The 20,135-nt window shown below is 36.7% G+C and overlaps 2 protein-coding genes across 5 annotated transcripts in view; one reads left to right on the top strand and one right to left on the bottom strand.

Moving 5' to 3' along the window:
• The window catches only part of LOC150090858 (uncharacterized), a 29,566-nt gene extending 10,750 nt beyond the window's left edge, over nucleotides 1-18,816 (top strand). The window contains exons 3-4 of one of the 3 annotated variants that reach the window (XM_090373199.1): nucleotides 982-1,129; nucleotides 18,481-18,816. The gene's annotated coding sequence lies outside the window, so the exon portion shown is untranslated. Of the gene's footprint in view, nucleotides 1-981; nucleotides 1,130-6,242; nucleotides 6,264-18,480 lie in introns of those variants that run through there. The other 2 variants (XM_090373207.1, XM_090373216.1) reach the window with 2 other exon arrangements.
• LOC150090857 (membrane progestin receptor gamma-like) overlaps nucleotides 1-20,135 on the bottom strand; it is a 269,443-nt gene that overhangs the window by 96,436 nt on the left and 152,872 nt on the right. For both annotated transcript variants that reach the window (XM_090373177.1, XM_090373170.1), the window contains exon 3: nucleotides 8,036-8,274. The gene's annotated coding sequence lies outside the window, so the exon portion shown is untranslated. The remainder of the gene's footprint in view (nucleotides 1-8,035; nucleotides 8,275-20,135) is intronic.

Below are 20,135 nucleotides of genomic sequence, written 5' to 3'. Positions count from 1 at the left end.
AGGCTTGAAGTGGTGAAACCCATGTTTAGTCTCTAGAGCAAAGTTTCCGGCATCCCCCCCATACTTCTCCTTCAACCCATGCACGGTACTAAGTACTATAGGTTTTGATACCTTTTGTGTTTGGGGTTTTCATAAAAAAAAAAAAAAAACTTATTTTCGTCAGTGACCATGCATACTTCTGAGCAAACTTTCTTTTGAATCAACTTAATGGTTGCAGCAGAATGTTTAGTACCAATTATTATATCTCCTGAAAGTAACTTATGTTGCACTGTTGGCTCATCTCCTTGCCCTAAAGGACAAAGTATTTATAACTTAATATTTTTTTGACATTAGGGAGAGACTTGAATTCTGATAACAGTGTAATGATCTCTTATGGTAAGTTTTCTATTATCTGACACAAATTAGTTAGCCCTATCAACATATATTATAGAATCTTTTACAAAATAGTATAAATCCTTTGCCTTAAAATATTATTATTATTATTAGCTATATGGTGCAAGGAAGCCTGAAGCTTATACTGCACCGGCCAAAAAAATTTTTTTCCCCTATTACCCTGAGAGAGAAGTAGAAAGGAATCACCAAGAAAGGGAAGAATGATGATATCCAGCTGAGGACCCTGGGTGTGCCAAGCCCATACTCACCAGATGTGAGCCTCGGGATGAGCTCCCACATTCAAGTTTTCATTATAGATACATTTGTTATACCACAGGGATTTTGCATCAACATGTTCTAAATTATAACATCAGACAACAAAAACAGGTAATTCTATAAATGCAGCACAGCAACGTCAAAATTGTTAGTTATATCTTTCTATTGTGCTTAACACCTAAGATAAGATATATGTATGATTTTATCTCTGCACTGGCTTTATTGCAAAAATGCTTTTAGCACTTTGTGGAGTCCATATTTAGTGGTGCTATTAGGTCATCATACTTAATAAACTGATCACTCAGTGTATAAATAAATCTTTTATTTTAATAGGAGAGATGTTACACTACATCTACAATTCATCAGTGACTACACACACTTCTGGGCAAACTTTCTTTTGAATCAACTTAATGGTTGGTAGGAAAGTCTGATCAAAACCAAAACTACACAGTGAATCTGTTAACACAGCGAATCATTTAGGGTAAGTAAAGATTCATTGTGTAATCTGTTAGTTAACAGAAAGGCTTTAAGATAAATTCTCTCCTTTGAGAAATCTGAAAATTGTTTCTTATGTTCATTACTTAACAAAAAAAAAAAAAAAGTCAGGTTGATACCATATTTTGTTTGTCCTTGGAGAAGTTCAGTTTCAATTCCCATTTTGTAGGTGTCTCCAACCCCTTGAAAATTTCTATAAATATGGAGCAGCAGTTCTGAGATTGACTTATTTAAAATATTTGTAGCAACCCTTTTTACTAAATTTCATGCCAATAGCCCCCCAAATCATATATGCTTGAAAAGTGATGTACACATTGCATTACATAGCTTGTTTTGGTATATGTGGTGAAATATATCTTATGTTTGTAAATAGCATTAGTTAATTATTTTGGCCTTTTTATCTGATATATATATCCAGTAGCGTAGCGAGGATTTTTTTGTCATCAGGTACATTCACAACAAAAAGGTGGCAATTGCCTAATGCTAAAAAGCACCACAATGCCAGATTTCAGTGTCAGGGAATATAATGTACTTGCCTACCCTACTGTATACAGGATGATTCTAAATTATTGTCGGGGTTTCCATGGCCTATAATTTTCAAACCAGAAACAACAAAATAAAACTGCTTATGGAATATGAAAGTTATTATGTTATTTTTGGTTTTTAGGAACATTAGCAACTAAGGCCATGCTGCTCCGGGGATATGCGGTGGTCATTCCCTGACCTTTCCGCATCCTCCGTATTTGGTAGTCATGGGCTCGAACCCGGGTCTAATTAAGAAGCATGTGCTACGCACTGTTGCTCCTGGCTACAGAGGCACCAACATGAAAGTGTAATTCAAAAAGTTTTATTCAGCAACACTGTACTCGCCGCATTGATGTCTGGAAGATATTGACGGCATTACTTCAAAATGGCGACTGTTCAAGAGAAGGCAATATGCGTACTTTCGTTTTTCGAAACAAAATCAGTTATCACAACACAACGTCATTACAGAACTCAGTATGGAAAAGATTCACCTTCAGATAATGCTATCCGACGTTAGTTAAAGCAATTTCAAGAGACTGGTAGTGTTCTGCACTGAAAAGGAGTGGGAAGACTGAGCACTCTGCAGGAAGATGTTGATCGAATCCACAAAGTGTTTTCTCGAAGCCCACAAAAATGTGGTGTTCCAACAAGATGGTGCACTGCCACATTGGCCTCTTATTGTCAGAGAATTTCTTGACATGCATTTTCCTGGGCGCTGGGTTGGGCATAGTGGACCTATTCCGCACTCACCTGATCTTACGCCGCTTGATTTCTTCCTGTGGGGATACGTGAAGGACATGTACAAAACCCCTGATCTCCCTCGATGAACTGAAGCTCAGAATTGTTGCTGCGATTGAAACAGTTACAATGCAAATGCTGGAGAACACTTGAAGGGAAATTGAATATCGCTTGGACCTCTTATGTGCCATGAAAGGAGTGCACGCTGAAGTTGTTTAGCATTCTGCAGTATTGATTCTATAGGTAATAAAATTCATATTCCGTAAGCAGTTTTATTTTGGTGTTCGGTTTGAAAATTATAGGCCACGGAAACCCCAACAATAATTTTGAATCACCCTATATATCCTTTTGTGTAATTTTCTCATTGCATTTTTAATCACATGCTGTTAAAAATTCTTTATGTAATAATTTAAAAATGGTACTTTGCTATGGTGGTAACTTAAGCTGTAAACATCTCTGGTACTTGCATTTTCTTTTTCGTTCTTATTATTAATTTGTACATTTAATACGTTTCTGACATTACGTTGGGGGGGGGGGGCGTTCTATACTGTATCACATACCAATTTGGATAAAATGTTCTGGTGCATTCCAGTTGAAGACTGATCTATACCTTTCAAGGAAAAGTTCAAGATATTATCTAACAGAATGAAAGAGATTCCAGTTTGTTAGCATCAGTAATCTCCATTTATTCTAAGAGATGCAAATCAGGGTATTAAGTATCTCAATGTTGACAGATAATTATACTCTCTTAGTTGTGGAATCAAAAAGTCCAGTATGATATTAATCTCCTCAGAAATAATAGGGTTTTGATTTCTTTCAGAAATAAACATTGTTCTGAATGATTCATTACCATAATTCAGCATAAAAAAATATTTTGAAGTTTATATGGTAGTGGGAAGTGAATAAATTTGTTGTCCTGTATATGAAGTAGTACTTGATATACAAGGTGATTTGAAAATCACTACTATTTTAACACTGTAGGATATGAAAGATTTAATCAAGTAAAGACTGTTAGATAATTTTATATAATTTAAATCTCAATATAAGCACCAGCACTATCAATAATCTTTCTGAACCTGACTGTGAAAGGTCCACTGAAAATCACTTCCCTGATCATTTCCTCCAGGGATTCCTTGTAAGCTTTCCAATTCAATGTTATTCCAGTTTTGCAAAGGAATACTGTAGTGCTGTTCTGCATTAATATTGTTTGCTTTTGGGCAGTGTATGACTTCAGGAGAACAAAATTTTGCACCACATTGTCACTTCTATATTTTCTGCAGGCCATGTGGTTCCTGGTAGTGTGTTAACAATGCCTCCATCTAATATTTTTAAGAGGGTTTCCAGTCATCCAAGTGTAATTTTGGCAAACTCTATTTCTCAATTATAATCCTCTGGATAGAGCTCCAGCATGTAGAGTGGTTTCTTTCTGTGTATTGGATTTTTTACAACAGTGAAAAAGCATCTTAATGTTCTCACCTGGTGCAAAAGTGGATGGTAGCCCCAAGATTCAGTATTGCATTAATTCCTCATATGGCCTGTCACTGTTACATATTTGGTTATAATCTTTTGTCTATTGCTGATACTTTACTTTGTGGGTTCGATTACTTCCCTTCCACATCATGTTGAAGTTCTGAATCTTATTAAAAGTACAAGAATTTTTATGGGCTTTTTTTTTTCACCCTGTGAACAAGTGTTGCTCTCAGCTGCAAAAACTGGCCACCCTGACTATAGAATGCACTGTTACCTTACGGTTTGGCAAATACTGAATACCCAGAAAAATTACAATGCAGGATATTAATTGATATCAATTTTGCACTCCAACAGCAGTATTAAGTATACACACTTTGAAGGTCACTTCAAATAATTCACCTGTTTACATATGAATTGTGTAGGAATATTCAAGTGCTACCACATACAAGATCTCTAAAAGTTTTTGTATTCATATAAATTCATTAAAGTTACATACTTCAAATTTTTAGTTTCTTAAAATATTCATCCTTAGTATCAATACAAGTTTTCATTTTTCTAAACCAACTATCAAAGCATTTGACCAGTCTGTGGAGATCATATATATATTCTATTGATGAAGGTGTGAAAGGCTGGAGAATATAGTGGATGGGTGACTAATTGAATGCCAGGAATGGTTTAAAAGTCTAAGCCCTTGTATTGTCATGGGTCTGTTTTGAATAATTTTTTCAAACATTTTACCTGAAGGAAAATCATATCATAAACAGTCTTGGATTTGCCTTCATCAAAATTTTTGAGCACGAAATGACACCCATCTGCTAAGCTTCCTGTACTTTAAATGATGGTATTAACTAATGCTGATCCAATGCCCACATCTTTCTCTAACTTCCAATACATAATTCTTCAATCTTCTCTCAGTAAAAATCTTACCAGCTCAATTTTTTCAGGTGTGGTGGCTACTGATGGCCTCCCTGAGAAAAGATTCATTGAAGCAGTTATAAACTTCTAATTGGTGGTGCTTGATCCCCTAAAGCATTTACTAACCTTTCGTGGAATTATTTAGCAGTTAGATTCAATTTAAAATCATAGCACGTAAATTTTGATCTCCATTTTGGCTTACACAATCTTTAATTATAAATCAACAGGGATTACCTTTATTTTAGATATAGGAAGCTTCTTTTCCAACTCTCCTAGTCCAACTCACTAATAATTCTTGAGGATGGGGACATCTTCCCCACTGCCAGAACCGTAGTGTTCAGACCATGTGGTCTCAACAATGAGCGCTCATGACTGCTGTCTACAAACACCATACTTCTGGCAGCAAATATTAAATATTGAATGAAACAAAAATTATAAATATTCAACACAACTATCACAAACTACTTATTGCAGAAACCTTAGAGATGAAACTACATGAAACTTCAATCAATATCCGTAGGCCATTACTATTGTCCGACAATTGGTCACTTATACGCATGTGTGAAGAACAAACACTACAACATAAGACAAAAGTTTCGGATTAATTGTGAGTTGCTCCGTTCCTGTGAACACGACGCCCGAAAAGTTCTAGTCTGACTTAAGGAATGTAGAGAATAAACCCCCCCCCATATCCAATTTTATTAGACCCCCTAAATTAAACTCTAAAGTCCAGCTATAAGACCGAAAGAAATAATCGGTCCATATTTATTAAACAGTTTAGACCTCAAAATCTAATTTTATGCCAATCCAAGTAATGGTTTCCATGCTGCCAGAAGTATGGTGTTTGTAGACAGCAGTCATGAGCGCTCATTGTTGAGACCACACGGTCTGAACACTACGGTTCCGACAGTGGGGAAGATGTCCCACCTGCTTTACAAAATAGATACTGCCATCCTCAATATTAGTGAGTTGGACTAGGAGAGTTGGAAAAGAAGCTTCCTACATCTAAAATAAAGGTAATCCCTGTTGATTTATAATATAATAGAATATAGGAATTATTGAGCATTTAATAGCTCTCAATTATCAAATTTAACAATCTTTAATGAAAACAAAAAAAAAAAAAGCACCTTGTCAACAAAATCATGCCCTCCAGCAGTAACTATTTGAAGGATTTTGAGACAATGTGGCATTTAGGGTAAGTAAAGAGCGTAGATTTTAATGGTACTATTTAACACAACTGCAAAAAGTTTGTAATGGAGGGATGTCAGAAAATCAAAAGAAAAGCTTGCAGCTATTGATTCTGGATTTATGATCTAGAGCAGTGGTGTCCAACCTAAAGTGAACTGAAAACAGCATTTAAAAATTTCTCATTAAATGTAATTGTATTGTACTTAATAAAATTTTAGGTGTATCATTATATTTAAATATTGAAAAGCAGTAATCCTTTTCAGGTTGTAAATTTTCTAAGGTGAGCATTTAAAAGCAAAAGTAAGTCATATTTTTATAATTTTAATAATATTTAAAAAATAAATCAGACATAGATTTGTTGCACATAAAAGTGTTGAGAATTTACATTTTTTATATACAGCCTGAAAATAAAAAATAGTAACATGAAAACAGAAACTTCCTTTTACATGTAACACTAATTTTTCTCAAATCTAACTTTGAATATGGCCCCTGTACTGGAAAAGGTTGGACGCCACTGATCTAGAGGATGAATCGAGTGATGCATAAAAAAAAAAGTAACAGTGAGTTCTTTAATGATAGAGTACAACCCCATTTATTTGACCTTTTGCAGGATTACCCAAAGAGCAAAATTTCAGTTATAACGGATGCTTAACGTTAAATAAACAAAGTTAACGTTAAATAAACAAAGTTATTTTAAAGATGAATAAACTCTAAAATAAAATTCAAAAAGCAATTATCTTTTTAACATAATTTATTCATTCTTGAAAATTTTAGTATCTTCTCGTTCTAAATAATTGAAGTGATCAGCTGCTTCAAACCTTCCATGTGGATTATATTGGAAGAGCTAGCAAGGTCACAAAACTATCTTTGTTGACAAAAGTAGAAATTACTTATGAAGAAACTTGATTTTGATAAGCTGTTAAGTCCAACTGATTTAACAGCATTCTCTGCTACATTTGAAAATGTAATGGATTGTATTTGGTCTCACAATTCTGATAGCCACTAAATGATCCTTGGCATCTATATATTTCGAGACAGAAAAGGCAAGATATAACTGATTCAAAACATGACTCCTGTGATCCACTGGCTGGATAAGGACAGGCACATTCTGAGGAGAGAATAAATATCATCTCAGAAATTTAATTGATAATGGAGATACTTTAAAAGAAGAGCTTTAGGGGAAAGATGTTAGCTCTTAAGAATCATTCTTGAAACAAGCTAACATCTGTCTGTTGTGTGTAGTTAGAACACTTAAGCACTCTTTCCTTTCCTTACATCCTGAAGCTGCTGCTTCTGTTTTATTTGGCATTATTTTATAACAGAGACCAAGAACAAAATTCTGCAAATATCAGAATGGCAGAGGCATTCCTCAAACGTTTTTCACTGGTGATCATTAGTTGCTGAATGCCATGCTCTTCTATCAACCCAGCCAGCCATCACTAGCAGAAAATAATTTGTCACCACCTAAATTCTGGTGGAATTTCAAAGCTTTGGCTTTTAAATTTGGTCCAATGGGATATCCAATTTTGAAGATTACTCAAATCTGATCGTCAAAATTTTGGAAGATTGTGTGTTTTGAGTGAAGCAGTGTCAGTGATATTTGCACCACTGAAATCCCTGAAACTAACAAAATTTCAGTAAGTGATTCACTTTTATCAAATATCCTCAGTGCTTCCAACAGTACCAACTTGTTTTTGACTAAGAGACCCTGTTATGCACTTTTTTTTTTGTAATAAGTTACAATCCTCTCTAGGTGCAGAAATATCTCTCCATATATAATTTAGCAAATTCATTTTTTATATATGAGACAATCAATTATTAGATATTTTCTTTTATAATACTTTTATAATTGAGTATATAGTGGGGGGAAAGAGCTATATAAAGTTTTGATAAGCACTGTCATCAAAGTATGTTCTTAATTTGAAGAAATTCATGGATCAGCACTACTCTGATATAGAAAGGATTATCACCTCTGAAAATATTCACTGATCTTGATAGTAGACCCTCCCCTTGATATTAAAAGAATGGGAGGTTTTCAAGATGAATCTTAACTCACCTGTAAAGATAACACTGCCTTTGGCTTTAGAGATGGTGTTGTCTTCAAAGTTAACCAAATTTTTATTCTTCTTGAAGAAGGACTTCTGAAATGGTCATTTTTGTGGGAGCTGGGCATCCACCTTGCTCTTACCTCTATGTCAGGGTTAAATAGTTATCCTGGGATCTAACATTATTACCATAATCTTGAAAACTGAGCTTGCAGCTTGTCATCCACCACTCCAAAGTGTCTCTTTCATTCTACAGAGAAAAAACCTAATCAGATGTGTTTTGTACCATGTTAGGGTTGAAATTGAAAGTGTCTGCAATTCTGCCCAGACACGATAGGAGGGAGTATATGATGAGAGCCCTGTCAATCAATTCGGCCCTGGAAAGATTGTGCAGGGCTCAAGGGGTAGAATTTTTTTCAGCCTGGTCTGTACTTGTTAACAGGAGAGACTGCTTCTACAGGGATGGGATACACTTAAATAGAAAGGGTGCAAGAATGTTTGCTGATGCTATCGAGGCAATGTTAGGTGGGTCGGAAAACTGCTAGATTGGGGGGATACAAGGACTAATAGATTAACAGTAGCCACTGGCAGAGGTGAAAGTGATTCTTGCACTGCTTCTATTGGAATGAGCCGCAGCCTGGAAAATAAGACGCAGGATATTTCAGAGACTGCTGGGAATCATTGGGGTACAAGTAAACACATGGGTTGTGTTAGGGTAGCTAAGAAAAAGAACAGGTGCATGTATACTTGTGTGTACACCAATGCTAGGAGTTTAGTAAATAAATTTGATGAATTTGAGGTATTGCTCAAAACATCAAAGGCAGATATTGTGGGGATTTCAGAGACGTGGTGTCACACAGTTATAAGAAATGCAGAACTGGAATTTGGGGAGTACAATGTCTACAGAAAGGATAGACAGGATAGGAAGGGAGGAGGGGTTATGCTATTAGTTAAAAAACACATAAAATCCAAGGAAGTGAAGCCAGTCGACATCGCTGGACAGTGCAGTGTCGAGTCAGTTTGGTGTGACATAAGCATTGGGAGATCAAAATTGAGAGTAGGAGTGTGCTATAGGCCTAATGACTCTGATGAGTATAATAAGAAACTGTTCGGAGAAATAGAGTGGGCCAGTAAATCAGAGAGTCTTATAATGGGGGATTTTAATTTCCCAGATATTGACTGGAATTTGGGGGCTGGTCACTCACACAGTAGCAAGGCTTTTGTGGATTTATTGGATGATTGTTTTCTACATCAGCATGTTCGGGAGGCAACTAGAGGGAGTAATACTCTTGATTTGATTATCAGTAGTGATTCTTCATGCATTAAGAATCTGCAGATAAATGAACCACTTGGTGGCAGTGATCACAGTGTGCTGAAGTGGGAGTTACTCAAAGAGGTAACTACCATTAGGGGTAAAGGGAAGGGGTATTGCTTTCGTAAAGGCGACTACAATGGACTGAGACAGTATTTAAATTCTATACAGTGGGATCAACTGATGATATTGCCAACAGCAAATTCAAAATGGGAAGCATTCAAAGAACTTATCGTGGAAGCTACTAGGCTTTACATACCAACTAAGAAATATTGTTCAAGGTTTAGGCCTAAATGGTTGACAGATGAACTAATGAGGCATATGGCAGAGAAGAAAAATGCATGGGATACATACAAATTAACACGTGACACGGACGCCTATGATAGATACAAGTTGATCTGTAACCAAGTTACAAAGGAGGTTAGGCAGGCGAAGGCAGATTACGAGAGATCCTTGGCAAGGGATGCGAAGAAAAACAGCAAAGAGTTCTTTACTTATGTAAACTCTAGAAGGAAGGGGATGAATCAGATTGGTCCACTTGAGATCGATGGGTCAACTGTTGATGACCCTGCTCGGGTAGCTAACAAACTAAATGAATATTTTGCATCGACATTCACACATGAGGAGTTATTCAGCGAGGGGAATGCCAGAGGTGTATTCAACTCTAGCAGTAAGCTAGAGAATCTTGTAATAACTGAGAGCAAAGTGGAGGAGAAATTGTTGAAGATAAACACAAGAAAGGCACCTGGGGTGGATGGGATCTATCCAGTTATATTAAAGGAGGCAGCAAAGGAGGTAAGCAAACCCTTAGCCATAATTATGAGAGCTTCCTTGGACTCAGGGGAGGTACCCATTGACTGGAGATGTGCAAATGTGACCCCAATTCACAAAGGGGGATCAAAGGCTGACACAAGTAATTATAGACCTGTGAGTTTAACTTCTGTTCCCGGAAAATTAATGGAGGCACTGGTGAAAGAAGCACTGCAGGATCATCTAGACAAGACTTCAGTTATAGCTAGGACACAGCATGGTTTTGTTAAGGGGAAGTCTTGCCTGACCAATTTGATTGGATACTATGATGCAGTCACAAAAGAACTGGATGCAGGGAATAACTTTGATATTATATACTTGGATCTTAGAAAGGCTTTTGATACTGTTGCACATGGAAGACTGCTGCACAAATTGGAGCAGTGTGGCATTGGAGGCAAGTTGCTGCTATGGATAAAGGGGTGGTTGAGGGGGAGAAGACAGAGAGTGGTAATCAATGGACACTGCTCATCGTGGACTAATGTTATTAGTGGAGTCCCTCAGGGTTCAGTATTGGGGCCTTTATTGTTTTCTGTATTTATAAATGATATTGATGATGGTATATCAGGCTTAATGTCCAAGTTTGCAGACGATACGAAGGTTGGCAGGGTTGTCAAGGACACTACTGACACTATGCTGCTGCAACAGGATTTGGAAAGGTTGAGCAGATGGGCTTCGAGGTGGCAAATGAAGTTTAACATTGACAAATGTAAAGTACTACATATGGGAAACAGCAACCCCAGAGCAACGTATCAACTCTGTGGTACTACACTGACAGTGGTAGAGAATGAAAGGGACCTGGGGGTGGTGGTGCAGGCAGATATGAAGTTCTCTGAGCAGTGCAGACGAGCTGCAAGAGTAGCTCATGGTGTATTGTCAATGATATATAGGAATTTTTCTAGCAGGGATAAGGAGGTGATTATTCCCTTGTATAAGGCAATGGTCAGGCCACACCTAGAGTACTGTATACAGGCCTGGAGGCCTCATTTCAGGAAGGATGTAGAGCTGCTGGAACGAGTACAGAGAAGGGCAACTAGATTGGTGAATGGGACAAAGGGGTTCTCTTACGAAGAAAGGCTTAAGTTTTGCAAATTACAGTGTCTGGAAACTAGGCACCAGCGGGGTGATCTGATAGAGGTGTACAAAGCCTTGAATGGTTTGAGCATGCTCAATGCTGATGGGATTCTTCCTCTAGCTCAGAAAAATCACCTGAGAGGGCATAAATTCAAATTGAGGAAAGACAGATGTAGGATAGATGTGCGGAAATTTGCCTTTAGCCAGCGGGTGGTTGGTGGGTGGAACAGACTTCCATCCCTTGTCGTGGAAGTTGATAGCCTAAATAAGTTTAAGGCTCAGCTGGACAGGTATTTCGAACGAACAGAGGGGTGAAGTGGAAGTGGTTATTTTTATTTATTTATGTTACTTTTTTTTTTTTTTTTTTTTTTTTGGCTGATGCTGCATAAGCTTGCTTTCTTGCATCAAATGCCTCTACTAATGCTAATGCTAATGCTAATGCTAATGTTAAATTATATAACACTATCAATTTTTATGTGATTAATTTACAAAAAATAAGGTTAATAATTTAACCTTGAAATAGTATACATAATAATATTCTTGCTACAACGACTAAGTAGAATAGAAAGGCAATAATCTTGTGACCAATGTACATTATAAATGCAAAAATAAAATTAGTAGAGGATAACCTCCTTTAATGGACACTCAGGCTTGGGTGCCAGCCATAAGTATTTGAAATTACATGTCAATGATCTCTCCAAAGTGGACACGTAGATTTTTTTTTTTTTTTTCCAACGGTAACATTTCGGTCGAACACATTTTCATAGGTCTTCATTTAGATGCAAAGACAAGTGAATGCCGAGATCATTACAGTAACAGTGACACTAATTAGACTTTTGATAGCCATGGATTACTTACAGAGTAGATTGCAGAATATGCTGTTAATATGCTCACCACTGCTGATGTGCAAACTTTGTTTTGACTGTCTGAAGCAAGTTGCACATTACTTAACAAGGCAATAAAAATGGAAACCTAAGAGATGCCATTGCTGAGAGAAGGGGGAGAGTTTAGTGAGAATACAGTTGTAATACTGTACAATAAATTTCTTAAATTAACACTACAAATGGACTTTAATGCATGCCACATTAATAAAACTGTCAGTCAAACTTAATCAGATACTTTGACTGAAAAGTGTAGGTAAAGTGGCAAAGAACTGCTCCATAGCCTATCACCACTAAACATATGTATGTCTAGATCAGAGGTTCTCAAACTGTGTGCTGCAGGATATTTTAAAATTTCGACGAGAACACAGCAATACTCGACACCATGTGAACTACTAGCTCTAGGTAGTTCACAGTTTCAATATTACTTATTAAGTTGTTTGGACCTAACTACTTAATAAACGGAACTGTTAGATATTTCTTTTGGCTTAAGGGTACTGGTCTAGATCTTGAAAGTGTAAATAATTGACTTGCAAGTGTCCATTCTGTAAGGCTCAGTTTTGTTTCCTCAGAGTGTGTGGCTAATACAGTACTGTAGTAGATTTCAAATGGACAGATTCTGAAGTTCTGTACAGAACTTCAGAAGGGGAATGCCAGAGGTGAAGTAAACTCTGGCAGTGAGCTAGATGATTTTGTAATAACTGAGAGAAAAGTGGAGGAGAAACTGTTGAGGATAAACATAAAAAAGGAACCTGGGGTGGATGGGATCTATCCAGTTATATTAAAGGAGGCAGCAAAGGAAGTAAGCAAACCCTTAGCCATAATTATAGAACTTCTTTGGACTCATGGGAGGTACCCATAGACTGGAGATGTGCAAATGTGACCCCAATTCACAAAGGAGGATCAAAGGCTGACACAAGTAATTATAGACCTGTGAGTTTAACTTCTGTTCCAGGAAATTAATGGAGGCACTGGTTAAAGAAGCACTGCAGGATCATCTAGACAACACTTCGGTTATAGCTCGGACACAGCATGGTTTTGTTAAGGGAAAGTCTTGCCTGATCAATTTGATTGGATACTATGGTACAGTCACAAAAGAACTGGATGCAGAGAATAACTTTGATATTATATATTTGGATCTTAGAAAGGCTTTTGCTACTGTTGCACATGGAAGACTGCTGCACAAATTGAACAGTGTGGCATTGGAGGCAAATTGCTGCTATGGATAAAAGGATGGTTGATGGGGAGAAGACAGAAAGTGGTAATCAATGGACACTGCTCATCGTGGACTAATGTTATTAGTGGAGTCCCTCAGGGGTTCGGTGTCGGGTCCATTATTGTTTTCTGTATTTATAAATGATATTGATGATGGTATATCAAGCTTAATGTCCACGTTTGCAGACGATACAAAGGTTGGCACGGTTGTTAAGGGCACCTGATGCTATGCTGCTGCAACAGGATCGGGAAAGGTTGAGCAGATGGTCTGAGAGGTGGTAAATGAAGTTTAACATTGACAAATGTAAAGTACTACATATAAGAAACAGCAACCCCAGAGCAATGTATCAACTCTGTGATACTACACTGACAGTAGGAGAGAATGAAAAGGACCTGGGGGTAATTGTGCAGGCAGATATGAAGTTCTCTGAGCAGTGCAGACGGGCTGCAAGAGTAGCTCATGGTGTCTTGTCAATGATATACAGGAATTTTTCTAGCAGGGATAAGGAGGTGATTATTCCCTTGTATAAGGCAATGGTCAGGCCACACCTTGAGTTCTGTATACAGGTGTGGAGGCCTCATTTCAAGAAGGATGTAGAGCTGCTGGTACGAGTACAGAGAAAGGCAACAAGATTAGTGAATGGAACAAAGGGTTTCTCTTACGAAGAAAGGCTTAAGTTTTGCAAAGTACAGTGTCTGGAGACTAGGCACCGGCGAGGTGATCTGATAGAGGTGTATAAAGCCTTGAATGGATTGAGCATGCTCAATGCCGATGGGATTCTCCCTCTTGCTCAGAATAATCACCTGAGAGGGCATAAATTCAGATTGAGGAAAAACAGATGTAGGATAGATGTGCGGAAATTTGCCTTTAGCCAGCGGGTAGTTGGAACAGACTTCCATCCCTTGTTGTGGAAGTTGATAGCCTAAATAAATTTAAGGCTCAGCTGGACAGGTATTTCGAACAAACGGAGGGGTGAAATGGAAGTGGTTTTTTTTTTTTTTTTTTTTGGCTGATGCTGCATAAGCTTGCATTCTTGCTAAGAATGTACAGTTACATACTCATACGTATGTCTTAAAAGAAGCGTGTATTTTGTAAGTTAGCTGATCATTTCAGCAGCTGAAGTCTTTCCTGTCAATGTTTTAAAAAACTGATGGAAAAATGGAAAGCAGTACCATGTATTTTCTTGTGGCAAAGGTTCTTTGGTGGATAAATTGACATTGAATGGTTTACTTGGGTATGATCAAAACCAAATCTTTAGAAATTTCTAAAAAAATTAGCACTATTGACTTTAAAGTTAGGTAAGCTGGTTAGGTAGACACCAGAGTATTTCCTTCAAAGAAATTTGGAGTTTACTGATGTAAATTTGGAGACCATTGCTGATTGGAAAAACAGGCTGCCATTAACACTTGTTGCATACTCCCCAGAAAATATACTGAATACTAATGAAATGGTTTTTTGTTGCACAGTTACAGATAAAACAGTGTGCTTTAGAGGACATGCTGTATATTAAATGATCCTTCCCATTGGCTGTTAAGTCTATATATAAGGGTAAGTCTTTTCCACAATATGAGGTACTTTAAAATAAGCAGGGTTTCAGATCTACCTATCACAATTTTATCTCCATATTAAATAAAATATGCTGGTTGGAGTATTATTAGAATTTATTATTATTAAAAAAAAAAAAAAAAAAACACATTACATAAGAACACCCCAAAGCTCCACACTATAATTTTTGAGAGAAGACTCACTGCCACTATAAATATGCTCACAGAATGTATTTCAGCTCCTGATCTGGAACTGAAATACACCTCTGGGCAATTTCTTTCCTAGCCACCAACAGAAACAAGATGCACATAGAATACAGATTTCTCCCTGGGAAAATGCTCCACAGTCAATTGATATGGAACTTTATAAATTTGCTACCAATAAAAAGTATTGTTAGAAACATGGAGCACAGTGCTAGTCTTATGCTTTAAAATAGTCAAATTCTAAACATTGCAACTAAATGATATCTGAAAACTTGCTAATTCTGTTAATATTAAGGGTAATATTACCCTATTAAGGGTAATTTGAAAAGTATGCATTGTTTCAATTTTTAAAACTAACTATATACTAACTCTATTAATCTCTGACAGGGAAGATACTGAATATCTTTTGGCTTCCTCCTTGTTGTTAATTCATCCATCTATCATGTTAATCCCCTGGCCAGTTTTCTGGCTGTGGAGGGAACTTTCTCTTCACATATGTACTAGGAGAGATCATTTAATTTGCGGACCTTATCTTAAGATAAGATCTTAATTGTCATCATCTGAATCTTCTGTGGATTTCTCCTTCTCGAAATACTCTCCCTTGAACTTTACACACTTTTACCACCGCTGTATCCATTTAATGTTTGCAAGAAGCATTAAATGGATTAACTGTGAGCATTGTTGTGGCAGATGCAAAATGCTTGCCTTTCAGAACTTTCTTCAGATGTGGCCACAGGAAGAAATCACACAGGGCTACATCCAATGAATAAGGGGGATGTGGCCTGGCATTGTCTTGATGGAGAAACCACTTCACACACTGGAATATGTTACCATTTACCCATTACCATTTACTTCATCTCTTTAACTGTTTCCAATTCATTTAAGCCCCATCTGACACAATAATGAATCACATATCGCTGTATGTCTGACATGATACTTCAAAATGATCATCAGTGACATGCAGCTAAAAAACTCTTCACGCAACACTAGATTGACAAATACTGGCATGTGCACACAGTCTGCTTAGGAACGATCAGGGAGAGCATCTCTAGCAGCAGTTATGGAACGTTTGCATGGCAAACAAAATCTTGTCAATCTGCAAATTAACTGATCACCCTCTTATGTCCCAGCACTAAAGATTTATTTAATTAATGATATCACAATACATCCACTACAATTTTTTTTAAATGCTGATCTCCACAGGGAGAAGTAAACTTGTTATTGTTGCACATGGAAGACTACTGTACAAAATGGAGCAGTATGGCATTAAGGGCAAGTTGCTACAATGGATAAAAGGGTGGTTGAGTGGGAGAAGACAGAGAGTGGCAATTTGTGGCCTAATGTGGAATTCCCCAGGGTTCAGTGTTGAGCCCATCATTGTTTTCTGTATTTATCAATGATATATCAGGCTTAATGTCCACGTTTGCAGATGGTTGGCAATGCTACTGCAGCAGGATCTAGAAAAGTTGGGCAGATGGGCTGAGAAGTGGCAACTGAAGTTTAATATTGACAAATGCAAAGTACTGCATATCAACAGAAGTAACTCCAGAGAAATGTACCACCTGGGGGTAATTGTGCAGTCAGATATGAAGTTTTCAGAGCAATGCAGACAAGCTGCCAGAGCAGGTCATGGGGTCTTGTCAATGATATATAGGAATTTTGCTAGCAGAGACAAGGTGATTATCCCCTTGTGTGAGACAATGGTTAGGTCACACCTTGAATGGTGTGTACAGGTCTGAAGGCCTCATTTTAGAAAAGATGGAAGAGTTGGTAAAACGAGTACAGAGAAGGGCAACAAGATTGGTTAGAGGAACGAAGGAACTTAAGCTTCCCTTGGTCTTCTTACCAAGGAAGACTTAAGTTCTGGAAATTGCATCTGGAGACTAGGAACCTACGAGGTGATCTGATTGAGGTGTATAAAGCCTTGAATGGGTTTATTATTATTATCGACATGGTGCAAGGAAGCCTGAGGCTTATGCTGCACCAGCCAAAAAAAAAAAAAAAAAATTCCCGCATTACCTTGTGAGAGAGAGAGAGAAAGAGTCAGAAGTAGAAGGGAATTACCAAGAAAAAGAAGAATGATGATATTCAGTTCAGGACCCTGGGTTTGCCAAGCCCATACTCAACAGATGTGAGTCCTTGGCAGGCACAGTGCTGATGGGATTCTTCCTCTTGCTCAAGATTACAAACCTGAGGGAGCATAAATTCAAACTGAGGAAGGACAGTTGTAGAATAGATGTTCGTAAATTTGCCTTTAGCCAGCGGGTGGTGATTGCTGGAACAAACATCTGTCATTGTGGAAGCTGATAGCTTAAATAAATTCAAGGAAGAACTAGACAAACCTTTAGAAATGGGAGGGTTTTTTTTGCTGTATAACCTTGCTTTCTTGCATCATATGCCTCTGCTTGTTAACTTTCATCCTAAAATGAAGTTTTGTCTTTGTCTCATATAAATCTAGTACTCCTGTGCTCGTCTGTAACAATATCACACATCTAACCTTTTTCTTTGGCATAAAGATACACAATATTTCCTTTGAATTATATGATATTTCCCATCTTGTGCTTTTTCTCCTTGCTGATAGAAAAACTCTAAAGTTCAGCAGGCCTGGATTCAAGAATTAATGTTTGGGCTTGCTGGGAATTATATAACTGTGAACAGCAACGGAGTATAATCACACCATGCAAGGGGCAATTTTGAGTGTTTGAGTTACGGAATAAAGTATTTTTCCAAGCACATATCTTGTCTTTTTACCTTCTAACAATATATTTATTTTCAACAACAGTATCATCATTCTAATTGTAACTGAAAAACAAATTCCACAGTGAAGTTATAAATTTGGGAAAAAATATTTAAAATGGTGCTTGAAACTGTAATATGAGGCTAATTTTCATTACAAAAATGCTACAATGACTATAGCATGGACAGAATTCTAATTATCCAAATATTTTCTCAATTCTAGATACGTTGATATATTTAACTGTTAGAACAAAACAATTACACGTGTATAAATCTCCATCCAATACCACTTCTGTATCATGATAAAAAAAATTACAACTTCACCATTTCAAAAATTATGTAATAGTAAATCTGTATGGGTGAACGATCTAAACAATCCAAAATGGCCGAAGTTCCAATTATTTTTGGGTGATCGGTATTTAACCGTAGTTTACGGCAAATGCTTACATGCGTCTGATTTTGAAAAGGTAATTAATTAACCCTTAATTGTGCTAGTAGGGTCTGATAGATTTCAACAGTTGCTTCTAGGTTTGTAATTTTAACAGGCATTTAGATATACTCCTTAGTATCGAAGCTTGAGCTGTTCATGTAGTTTCAGCATTTATTCTGTGCTTGTTACAATTAGTTTGGGTATGTTGCATGCTAATTTTCAAAAAAGTTCCTTTTGATTATATTTATCTAGGTTATCTTTTGAAGCTAAAAGCTCTGCTGATGAAGTTGCTAACAACAAAGAAGAGGATTCTTCCATTTCACCTGCCCAATACAATTACAAAGATATCCTTGAAAGTTATGTGAAAATGTGCATGGAGACTGTATTTCACTCAAGATATGCAGTGAAAAATATAGATGCAAAAATAAAAGAAAAGCTGATACAAGAGACACCTTACTGTTTTATAAGTTTGCTGTACAAGGAACGTATGTCACCAATCCATTAGCCTCAAGTGGCACAGGAAAAGATAATTTTGTGTTAGCATTAAAAATGCTAAAAGAAACAGTCTCATTACAATCAAGTAATTGGTTCAAACTCTTTATTTTGTTTTCCTTTTGAATTTTTCACATCATTCCAAACAACAAAATCTTTGTTGTGGTCAAACATTTTTCTAATGTTAATTTTGTTTAAAGTTTTATAAAAATATGTTCCTAAGATGATTTATGTAAATTTAGCATATGATATGATAATATGCTCTACCTTTATACCATGTAAAAGTTCATAAAATAAAACTGTTTCTGAAATACTCTATCACCATTTTTTTTTCGCCAGCACAATTAAGGGTTAATGCAACAGAATTTGTGCCAAGTGTTGCAAAGAAATCCTAGCAAAATGAAACCTCAAACCTGCATTGCCAAACTTTCTGTAATTTTACAATTACCTAGAGACAATTAAATGCTGTACTTATGATTTAGTGAGGTTAATAATCAATAAAATGCACTATTAACAATGTCAATGAAATATTCTTTTAATAAATAAAAACTTAGTCTAATGTGACTTGGGCACAGTAAGCATTTTTTTGAGACACCAACATTATCTACATTAAAAGTTTCTGGATTCTAGTTTTTTTTTTTTTTTTAAATAAGCTTCACTTGCCAGCTATTCTGCCATTGCTTAAAGGAAACACTCCTGAAATCTCTTGCAGCAACTTTGATTTTTGTTAGATCTCCAAAATATTAATTCTCCTCCCTTTGAATTTTAGTCTTGGACACAAAAATCAGAAGCTAGATATGTGAGACAGAGGGTGTGGGAAGAGGCCCTGTGTTGCCCAGTCAAGGAAAAAACTGAAACTACTACCCAGTAGTTTCAGTAGTAATTTGTACATATTACACAACTTAGATAATGTATCCAGTCCAATACATTTTAGGTTCATTCAATTTTTATTTCTTTTTCTGCTATTACGAGTAGTGAAAAGTAATTATCTTGTTACCTAATTACTAATAATATATAAGAGTAACTGTTTTCACATTTTTGCAAATACTTCACAATGTTATTCACTCAATATTTTGTAACACCTTACTTATTTTCTCCTGGATTTTATATAAAAATAGAAATGCATTACTCAATTAATGTATTAGTAGAGGTATACGATGCAAGAAACCAAGCTTATGCCACATCAGCAAAAAAACCCCCCTGACATTTCACCCCTCCATTCGTTCCAAATGCCTGTCCAGCTCAGCCTTAAAGTTTATTTAGGCTATTAGCTTCCACAACAAAAGATGGAAGCCTGTTCCACCAATCAACTACCTGCTGGCTAAAAGCAAATTTTCGCACCTCTATTCTACAACTATCTTTCCTCAATTTGAAACTGTGCCCCTGAGGTTCTTAGTCTGAGCAAGAGGAAGAAT

This window comes from Mastigoproctus giganteus, chromosome 1 (genome assembly GCF_048544385.1).
Source record: "Mastigoproctus giganteus isolate SK-2022 chromosome 1, ASM4854438v1, whole genome shotgun sequence".
NCBI classification, from domain to species: domain Eukaryota; kingdom Metazoa; phylum Arthropoda; class Arachnida; order Uropygi; family Thelyphonidae; genus Mastigoproctus; species Mastigoproctus giganteus.
The sequence above is the reverse complement of the archived record's forward strand: the minus strand, read 5'-3'. Positions and strand labels throughout refer to the sequence as shown.